The sequence below is a fragment of the Gymnoscopelus braueri genome, assembly GCF_963280865.1.
Source record: "Gymnoscopelus braueri genome assembly, chromosome: 3".
Classification (NCBI taxonomy): domain Eukaryota; kingdom Metazoa; phylum Chordata; class Actinopteri; order Myctophiformes; family Myctophidae; genus Gymnoscopelus; species Gymnoscopelus braueri.
In genome coordinates this window covers 26027321-26038453 of record NC_137612.1, presented here as the reverse complement: position 1 = coordinate 26038453, position 11133 = coordinate 26027321, and the positions used below count along the sequence as shown (strand labels likewise).

The 11133-nt window shown below is 37.8% G+C and overlaps 1 pseudogene across 1 annotated transcript; it reads right to left on the bottom strand.

Annotated features, from left to right (window-relative positions):
* Window positions 1-8949: 8949 nt before the first annotated feature.
* LOC308079341 (transcription factor HES-5-like) lies at window positions 8950-9601 on the bottom strand (annotated as a pseudogene). The gene is made up of 2 exons: window positions 9483-9601; window positions 8950-9369 (listed from the first exon to the last, which is right to left on the bottom strand). The product of its transcript is annotated as a transcription factor HES-5-like (transcript).
* Window positions 9602-11133: the final 1532 nt, after the last annotated feature.

Here is an 11133-nt window from a genome sequence, read left to right as displayed (position 1 = left end):
TGATAAATCATTTTTTTCATCAGCTTTGGTTTGGAAATAAGTATATATAATATGTTTTGGTATGCTGCTGGCACATAGTTTTATTCTTGACATTAACACAAGTGCAACACATTACAGGAAAACAATTACATTTCAAGGAGTTTGCCAAGTGCATAATCTTTGTTGTATTTGCAAATAACCGATCTACAAGCTCACAATGCATCCCACCTCTACATGCTCCAAGCTTGTAGATCGGTTATGTTCGCTACTTCTGAACATTGTGAAATATTTTGTTTTTGTTTTTATCTAAATGTTGAAAATGTTCGCATATGATATGAATGGAGCATATGAAATGATATGCCTAAAATATGGACACCGGGTGGATTTTGCTGTAACTCAGTGCTTATAGCAACAGGTATGACTGCAACAGGTCTATTTTTACACTCAGAGCTAATTGAACACAAATGAGTTTACTGTGTGGACGATGGTATAGTTACTGGGAATATGTCAGAAAAGCTGGATTCCCAGCTTTCCATTATCCATCATGTCTTTCTGACTCTGTCTGCAGATCTACAAGCTCACAATGCGTTAAGCTGCAAGCCTTTTGTGAGCATGTAGTAGTGGTGGAAAAAGTACTCAATTTCACAATGTAGAAATACTATGTTACAAGTAAAAGTCCAGTATTCAAAATCTACTTGAGTAAAAGTACAAAAATATTTAAAATCAAAATATACTTAAAGGGATAGTTCACCCAAAACATGACCTATTTTCGATCGATTACACACTCCATGAAGCCTTGAATTCATGGAGATTATAATTTTTTTGTCTCATTCGTAAGCCAATAATATGACGACCGACGGAAAGATGCCAATGTCTCTGGTAGGAGAAATGGAAATCTCCATGAATTCAAGTCTCCATGGGGTGTGTAATCAATAGAAAACAAGTCATTTGGGGGGTGAACTAACCCTTTAAAGTACCAAAAGTAGATCGTACTCATCACATAAAATGTCCTGTTTCAAAAATGTATAGAAAATCTTTTGAAAATAGCAGATCTACAATCTTGTAGATCGGCTATTTTCAAATGGCCGAAATATGTATTGGGCTGAAGTGGTTAGTGTGTTTTGTAATAATAATCAAAATCTACAAAGTAACTAGTAATTAAAGAGGTGGTGCCATGGTTTTGCACTTTTTCTGTTTTTCATGTGTCTATGAGGTTGATAGAACTTCATTAAGCCCCCTGGTGGTGTTTTTATGGTGTTTTATGTCTTCTCTGACTATTTTGAGTTTCTTCCTGGAGGCTGAAACCTTGAGGGTCAAACGTGCCAATAGAAAAACAGCACTTTAGTGACACAGTAAAAATATACCCTCCCCCTCATTATAATAACACAACAGGTGTGGGCATGAGGAGGAGGAGGGACTAGGACAGGTGGGTGGTGCTAAGGTGGTGGAGGAGGTGCTAAGGTGAGAACCAGGTATGAACTGGAGGCGTGTCCACAGAAAAACATATTTTTAACACTTTCTGTACACTTTTTTGAAAAAAAAATCTTCCTCCTAGTTAGTATAACCATAATACCTGATGATTATGTTTTAGGGGGGGGGGGGGGGATCACTGAAAATCACGGCACCCCGTCTTTAAAGTTTTCATATAATTGTAGTGGAGTAAAAGTACAATACTTTCCTCTGAGATGTAGTGGAGTAGAAGTAAAAGCACTGAAATTTGTAAATACTGAAGAAAGTAAAAAATACCTCAAAATGTTACTTAAGTACAGTACTTGAGTAGCCTACATGTAGTTAATTACTTTCCACCACTGGCATATGTAGACTGGCTATTTTCTGTGCACGAGACACCAGCGCACAAATAAGTATAGTATCACCGCTATCATTCTGTCTATCTGTGCAGAGTCTCAGGTTTCTCACTTCCCTCATCTGATCTCCCACAGCTGGCTCCCTCCCTGCCCCGGTCACACGCCCCCCCCCCCCCCCTCTCTCTGGAGCTGGGAGCCACTGCCACACACGGCTTCCCACACTTCACTATGCAGGCTGTCAGCCCCACTCACAATGGAAGTGTGTCGGCCCTGACAAAGCCCCAGGACTGGTCCCATGCAAAGGACAGAGGTATAGGCTTATGGGCCAGTTTACAGATAAACCATCTGTCTGAGCTGGGCTCACTGATGAAAGCTGCTGCATGTAGGAACAACAACACATTTACGGCATTTAGATGGGAGTGTGTCACATATTGTATTGCTTTGGTCTTTGGTTCAAATATTTGCAAATATTGAAATATTCAAGGTCAAGATTCAGGATTGCTTTATTTGTCAATAGTTTTCCTTCTGCAAGCAGTGTTAGAAAAATAAACGAAATGATGTTTCTCCCAGTAAAAGACAGCAGAATTAATAAAAGAATTAAAAACAAGTATAATATAGATAATAAAATATAGATGATGCATATCTATTTTTTAAATATAGATTTATTTTTTATTTTAACTAAAGTTCAAAACCGAGTGCTCCATTGACGATGTGTAATGTGTGCTCTCATACAATGTTTGATTAGCTTTACAGAACCAAATGATATGAGCTATAGGGCCGAATCTTATTTTTTCTTCTGAAAAAACTTGAGATACTGTTAATAAAACACTTGACTGACTGGAAGTTTCTCAGACCCAGAAAATGATTCATGTACATTAGTTCTATTGTAACTAGAGTCTTGGCTGTCCTGTTCTTGGCTTTGGGATTTTCTCATCAATGTTAAATACATCGTCCTGTTTTGATGGAGAAATTACAAAACATGGTTTAATTTTTTACATGTTCTTCCAGTGATGTAAGTTCTGTTAATTTATAGCCTCTGTGTTCAAACATCAGAATAGCAATAAAGATTGCCCTGGGTCCACATGGGTACTGACACTTTCCCAGAGAATAATTTAGCTGACCTTGTAATGAAGGGCATACACAACATCCCACCTGTTCCATTGCAGCAGCCATTAAATTCAGCCTATTGTCCCACACTCTGGGCTTCCTGATTGGATGGATGGCAGAGACGATGAGGATAAAAGAAGCATAAATTCAGAGAGAAGATACAGCAGATATTAGAGAAGACCCTCTCAACACATATGAGATCAACTACAGCAGAAAACAAGCCAAAACCAGCGAAACGTTTCTTTAGGAAAAACAGTAACTGAGGACCTTCATCCTACAATGGCTTACTTCGACTTCGCTCTTCAGGACGCCACAAAGAGCCACTACATTAGGTATGTTATGGCTTCTTTAAAACTTCAACCTGGTCATTCGTGTATTAATTGTATTAATTCAGTGTTAATTTAACTGTAAATAGATGCATTAACGTGTAGTGATTCTACGTGTATTGCAATCCTTGCGGGGGGGAAAAGTGCTTTTGAATGTTTTGTTTCTCTCAAACTATATACCATAGTCAAAAAATCCTACCGGATTTTTCAATGGCAGGATCCTAAATTATTCTATTGGAACATTGGAATATCTTATTGGATACTTATAGGAATTGTAATGGTCTGTTGGACCATTAGTCCTGAGTTAATGCATGTTTAAGGCAATGTTAGGCCTGTGAATTATTATTTGACTGAACGTCTCCTATATAGTGAGCTCTGTGATCAAAATGTAAGTCATTAGAAACTAAGAATTCATGGCTGTTCTGATTCTCACAGGTACAGATGCAATCTCCACATGTTGGAGAGGAAATGCAGCACGGGTGTAGAGAAGCTAAAGGATCTGATCGGAGAACACCTGCAGAATGGGATCCCCGCTTCAGACCTCCTGGAGAAGATTGTGTCCTTCTTTACCCTTAGAAAGACCCTACTATCACACAACGGCTACTCTAAATGTTCAAGAGACATCCTTCGTCTCTTTCCCACTGCAGACGAAGATGTAGCACGACTGTGTCTTTAACCGTGACCAGGAAGAGATAAAAGTGTCTGAAAGTGCTTCTAGACATTTTTGGAGTTCTCAGTGTCTACATATTGACTGTAATTGATTTCAGAGACATTGTTTTGTCTGTGTATTTATAGCACAATATATATTGGTGTTGATATGCATCACGACGAACCCCTCTACACTACTTATTTGTGAAGAGAACGACAGAATGATGTCAAGATTATTCAAGTGAAGACCCTGCTGTCACACAACAGACGCTCCAAATGTTGAAGGTTGATCTCTTTCCTGCCCCAGAGGATGAAACATCAATCTACTTATGAGAATAACCAGGGACGGATGAATGGACAAAAGTGAAGGAGGTTCATGATGAGCAGATAACATAAATTCTGCAACAGTTCTTTGTGCTGCTTTGTATACATTGGACATTGGACATTTCTTCCTCCTCCCAAAGTTCCCAACAAAGACTCTGCTATGCAAGAAATGGTGAAGCTGCTGAGTTCTATATATTGGATGCATTCACTTATGGGTGGATGCACACTACCAAATTAAGTAGGCTATATCTAATGCACCAAAATTGGTATCTCAGAACTTGAAGCCTCATGACTCCATTATTTTAATCAGTGAGGTCTGAATGAATTTAAATGGTCATCATTGTGTAGTGTATATGCATTCATAACAGAATAATGCTTATCTCTTTGTGTGAACATTTAAATACTGCCTTGTTTCAAGGCGTACCATATTGTTTTCTTTTGAAAAGGAACGTATTACTGTATATTGTATTTTACTGTATAATACAGATGCATATTCTTCTTTTTTTATCACCAAATGAAATATATTTTTTGTTTAAAGATTCATTCCAAACAATTAAAGACATACAAAATGCCAACTGTAGTATTCCCATTCATGTGTCTGACATCAATTGGTTCCTCTGGGCCTAATGTGAAACCACATTGGTTTTAGTTATAAGAACTTCAATTCCGTATAGCGACATGGCACTGACCATGAGCACTAAATATAAAAATATAATATAGTCATAATGACATTTAATGAGAAACACCTGGCTTTGATCTCTGGAATGCAAGCTACATGTAGTAAACCACTATTATGACCTGTAGTCTACAGCAGTTATTGGCAACCTTCTTCATTTCAAGGACTGCTACTTTGATATGCATGAAACCACGGACCCCTGTTTTATATATTTCTTTTTATTTCTGGGACCCCAGTCTCACTGTTAAATCAACTCAATTCAATTCAATTCAATACCAATTTCATCCAATCAGGAGAGAGAATGCATACAGGATACAGATTAAATAAGTTGAATTGGAAATGATGACACAAAGAAATGAGCAGACAAAATTGGAGCTGGAACACTATAAAATGTAAACTGATAAATGGGTATTCTCTCTTGATTGGCTGAAATTGGCAACACACCTGAATATGTATTTTTTGTTTATTAAAGAGCTGGAGTGACAGACCTGAGAGACAGTGGTGGAAAAAGTACTCAAATGTTTTACTTAAGTAAAAGTAGCAATACTGCAATGTAAAAGTAGGCTACTCTGTTACAAGTAAAGTCCAGAATTAAAAATTCACTTGAGTAAAAGTACTAAAGTATTGGTATCAAAATGTATACAAGTACCAAAAGTAAAAGTACAAAAATGTTTGAAAATACAAAATCTACAAGCTCACAACTCGTCGCATCTGTAGATCTGCTATTTTCAAATATCTATAGGTAATAAAATAGGGCTAAAGTGGTTAATGTATGTTTTATAATGTAATAATTTAAATCTGCAAAGTAACTAGTAACTAAAGTTTTCAAATAATTGTAGTAGAGTAAAAGTACAATATTTGCCTCTGAGATGTAGCGGAGTAGAAGTAAAAGCACTGAAAGCAATTGGAAATACTCCAGTAAAGTAAAAGTACCTCAAAATTGTACTGAAGTACAGTACTTGAGTAAATTTACTTAGTTACTTTACATCACGGCGGGGAGACCCCTGTTACTGAACAAACACTCACTAACAATGATTACTATCATAATATAGAGCTTTAACCTTTAAGGGCTTTAACAAAAAAAATGTTTTAACCAAAGAATATCACTTACTAAGTGACACTTACTAAGTTAAATCTAAGAATGTACAAATGAAATCAAATGGATCCGTAGTTTTTTTTTTTGGATTGATTAAATATTTTATTAGGCAAAAAAAAAGAAGTAAAACAGCACAGTTACATTTAAAATACTTTGTCTAACAGGTCCGTTCATAAAAGTCCTTGCGGACTTGTTTCCAATGAGGGCCTTGGTATTCAATTCAATTTTGGTTTAATTTGTAAACTCTCTGAGTTACAGACCCATAAAGGTTTACATGGGGACAGTGAGAGTCAGCGCACTGAAGTCAAGGCACAGACTACTGTGTTGTTGACGGACAACGGATGCACGCTTATGATAATATGATAATAAAACCTGGCAAAACAGTTGTGTGCATTAGCGCAAGATGAGGATAAAGGAAACATTCAGTCTAAATGTCCAGTTTGCTAATTCTCGCCTACTACTACTACTTTTGTATTTTAAACTTTAAATTTCTCTAAATATTATAAACTTTCAGGACAGCCTAAGTACAAATATCATTTATGAAAAGGCTACAATAGGCTACAGTGAAGTCGGACTGAATAATTACTTCACTGTAGCCTATAGCGCTAATGCACGCAACTGTTTTGCCAGGTTTTATTTTTGTTGTTTCTCATAAGCGTGCATCCGTTGTCCGTCAACAACACAGTAGTCTGTGCCTTGACTTCAGTGCGCTGATTCTCTCCCCACCCGGCCCCCGCCCCCTTGCGCTTCAACAATATGGGATAAGGCAGTTCGCGGAACAGACACCCTCAAGGACCTCTGAGGGCCCTGGAGCCGATGTTGAGAACCACTGGACTATACATGAGGGCAACTCACTTCACACCTCTGGTTACATCATTGCCTTTTCAATAGTAGGTGTGGGCGCAGAAGGTCGTGACCTATGACCCGGGCCTGCTAAACTGTATTAACATAGAAGGTACTGGAAGAATAAGGAAATACTAGACTTCCATTTCAGTTCCAGTTGAGGGCCAGTTCCAGTTGATTTGTCAGTAAATCGAGATAAGCTGCCCACTCCTCTGCCCAGAAGTGGGTGTTAATCAAAAGGATTTACATGTCCAGAATTAGAGGTAAATCAGCCTCTACTGACAGCAAACATCCCTAGTGACAGCATATGACGAATAAGGTCCACAGCTAAGCACAGCTGGTTGGGGCAGGATTAGGGAGCAACCAGGGAGCGCTTGAGACCTAGTAACCTCAGGCCGATAAGGAACAACGTAGAAACCGCTAGAAAGAACTAGAAGAACACAAGGGAGGGGGAATGACTTGACAAATATAAGCAGGCAAACAACAGGTGGTGTTCGACACTGTGGTCCCATGTGGGACACAGTGGAGAGATAACAAATATTTGTATGATGAGAGGATTACGGGTGATGCCCGGTGATGACGATAGTGCCCAGATATATTAGTAAGATAGACGGAAAAGGGGCAGAGATATTAGGAAGACCTGAGTGTGAACATCGTTGCTATACAGATGCTGCTTTGCTGTTACCTATTGTAATAAACTACTTCTACTGATATAACTAACTTCAAGTTTGATAGTGCTTCATTCTACCAATCCATCACTGGGAAGACTTAAAGATCCCAAGGTACTATATACTCACATAGGCTATCTACTTAGGCCTGTTGTGTGTACATGTTCATTGGATGAGGAAAAAAGTACATACAAATACAGGGATCGCAATTGACCCTGATCCATAAATTATTATGATTATGATTAATAATGGTCATCATAACAATAATTATTATCATTATTATTGGTACAAGTTCTTCCTGTGCTTTTCAAACAAACTAACAGTGAGCTGACTTCAAAGGTCAAATTAATTTGAAGGCATCTTAATCAACACCCTGTAAAGGCCTATATTAAAGGGATGGTTCATCTCCAAAATGACTTTTTTTCCCTGTCTATTAGTCACCCCATGGAGACTTGATTTCATGGATATTTTTTTGTTTTTGTCACATTCCTAAGCCAATAATTTGATGACTGGCAGCGGTTCTGGTTGAAGACCGCTGCCTACCAGTCCACTGGTCATCAAATTATTGGCTTAGGAATGTGACAAAAACTTAAAAATATCCACGAATTCAAGTCTCCATGGGGTGACTAATCAATAGAAAAAAAAGTCATTTTGGGGGTGAACTATCCCTTTAATACTAACAACATGTTTAAGTTTTATACCTTAAGAAATTCAACGACATCTTTTGTAGACTAATCCCTGGGATTCAATTACACAAAATAACACGAGGACACTCATTGTTTTTTAAGATTGTTTTTATTCGCATCCACTTGGTTTGAAGAGATACATTCATTTTGAAATAATTTGTTGTAAACAACAGTAACATTTACTTCATTGAAGGTAGGAGTGCTGTCACCCACAGAGTGAAAATTCAGCACATTTGTTTGGAACAGTTCTCTCAACAGAGAGAATCCTGAAATCTGTCAAAAAATACAGATGTATGTTCTATCAAATTTGATATTGAATATCAATATCTAATCTTAAAAGAAAACAATGTTCTCAAAAAAGAATTAAGATCACAAATAGTATCTCCATCAAGGAGACATAAATTATGTCATCGACACTAAATATTCCCATGGGGAAGGAAAAGTAACATTTGCTTTTAGAAACAATGTACTGAGTCAGGGTAATCTGATTAATTTTGATATTCAAAATAGTCAACATGGTGAATCACCATAAATGGTCATCGTAGAAACAAATAATTGAATTCCTTAAAAATTTAAGAAAGCAAAAAGCAAAAAGAAATCAACTGCTGTTCTCATTTTGAGAGCAAAATACAAAGACCTCAAATGAGGTGATAGAGTCTTTTCAGTCCACTGTATGTACAACTAATTGTACAACATTATTTAGCTTTTCTTTCATAAAAGTATGCCATTCTGGCACAAACATCTTTGACCAATGTGGTCAATTGAATTTGTTTGCTCCAGTCTGTAATTTTCTACCATGGCCTCCAGAGAGCGATGCTGACTGGATTCTTCTCTTTGGTGATGCTGGACTGAACTGAAGACCTCAGCTGAAGCAAACAAGTCTCCTTCATGTTCTTGTCAGAGGATGACTGCAGGTTCTGGATGTGGTCCAGCAGTCTTCTCTGGGACTGTATCTTCACCTCATCCTTGGACAGGAAGTGCACCACCTCTTGGACACACCTGGAGTATCCCTGATTGACAGGTGCTGAGTTGACAGGTTGATACTGCTGCTGTCGTGTCAAGAAGCAAACTGTCATCTCCAGGATGTCTGCTTTCTCCAGCTTGGAGTCACCTTGTTGTTTGAGGATCTCTGGACCCAGGAGAGACTTGAGCTGCTCAATGCTGCTGTTGATTCGCTCTCTGCGTAACTTCTCCACCAATGGTTTCCTTTGCTGCAGAAAGAAGAAAGGCATCATTAATAAACTTATTCTGAAGAACAACATACATTTGAATAAGTACAAATAATTATTATTGATATTTATTGACACTATAGTCTTCAATTTACCTTGTGATTCAGCGTCAGGTTCTCCTTAGAAGAGATGGTTGGTGAAGTGATTGAAGGAGCCATGGCTGATCTCTGTGCTGTAGAGGTCTCAGAGAGAATCTGATCTCTACTGGTTTCATCCCTCCTATTTATAGTCCCCAATCTCCATATGAATGTGTGGGTCTGGGTCTGGTTGGACTTTCTCACAGTCTTAGCCAATGAAATTGCTTGGTTAGACAATGGAGAATGCATCATGCTCAATGCTCTCACTGCGGAGGGACAATGGTTAGATCTCAGGGGAACAGGTGGAGGACAGGGGGGTGATGGAGAGAGACTTTGTGTGAATCTGGGAAAGTGGTGACCCTGTAAAGAGAGCAGATCTGCTGCCTGAGGTTGAGATCAATGACTTTGTGCACACGCTCATCATCACATCACACACGTGGGAGATTGACATGGATAAGAAAAATAAAATAACATCTCATGCTCATAATCAACTACTTTCTATTTTTTTGTTTAGACTGTTGCATTACTGCCACTATACCCTAAATTTGCAATCTAACCTGCAAACTGATCACAGTGCTGAATGCTGATGTCATCTTTACTTTATTCTTCGGCGATTTTTGCTGGTGGTCTTAATATTTTGCAAAAATGAGAGTAACTAAACTAATCATTTTACTTTTTTTAATATAAAAAATGTAATGGTATAGGTTAAACCAATTTATTATTATTATGAGTATATTTGGAGGTATTAACGTAAACATTAAGTCGGCAAATATATACAGGGTCCATATTATAGTGTTAATATTGAACATTTCAACAACTAACTTGGATTGGTTGGCACCTTGATGATTAAGCAACTTTATAACAAGCATAAAATATTTTTGTTGTATTTTTCTGCTTTGTATTTTGAGCAATGTGCACCAGTGTGAAATTACATTGTACCATATTAGACAACAACTCACCAAGCATTCTCTTTTATCCCCCCAGTCAAAATAAACAGTCTGGAATGCAGAACAAGAAGTCTGAGCTGAGCAGAAAGCATTTGAATTTTCATGAATCCTTGCAATGTCTGCATGCATTCCATATAGGAACTTGATGGGACCCTGTCACAAAAGCCTGGCAGGGACATGTCTTGATGTTTGGAATTTCCATTCACAGACAGCGAGGTGCAACTCCCAGACTGAGTCCATAGTTAATGTGATGTGCAACCAGACACACTTCTTTTGTTCTTAATGAAAGCAGTGAATGAACAGAGTGTGGGAAACCAGAGAAAACTCACTCACAGGGCCCCTGAGACAATACACCCAGACCCTTAGACGGAGTGGTGGGAGATGGTGAGGGGCATTCTTTTCTATACATTTCATAACATATTTTTTAAAATATTATTTTGTCATTGCTTATGAAATCTTGTTAAATAAATTTGCATCTAATAAATTGTATAATATTGCTTATTGTAAATGTTTTTCTTTTAATTATTTGTTTGTTTTATATTTTCCTTCATACAAATAAATAATGTACAGATATTATATTTGACTTCACATCCATCTCCAAATGCAGTGGATTTGTACATTATACTTTTATAGTCTGCATAAAAATATTTGTGGTTTTTGCTGCCATGGTTGAGGAGGGTCTAGACAACAAACCCTGCCCTCAGGGGATTGTTGGGAGCTGC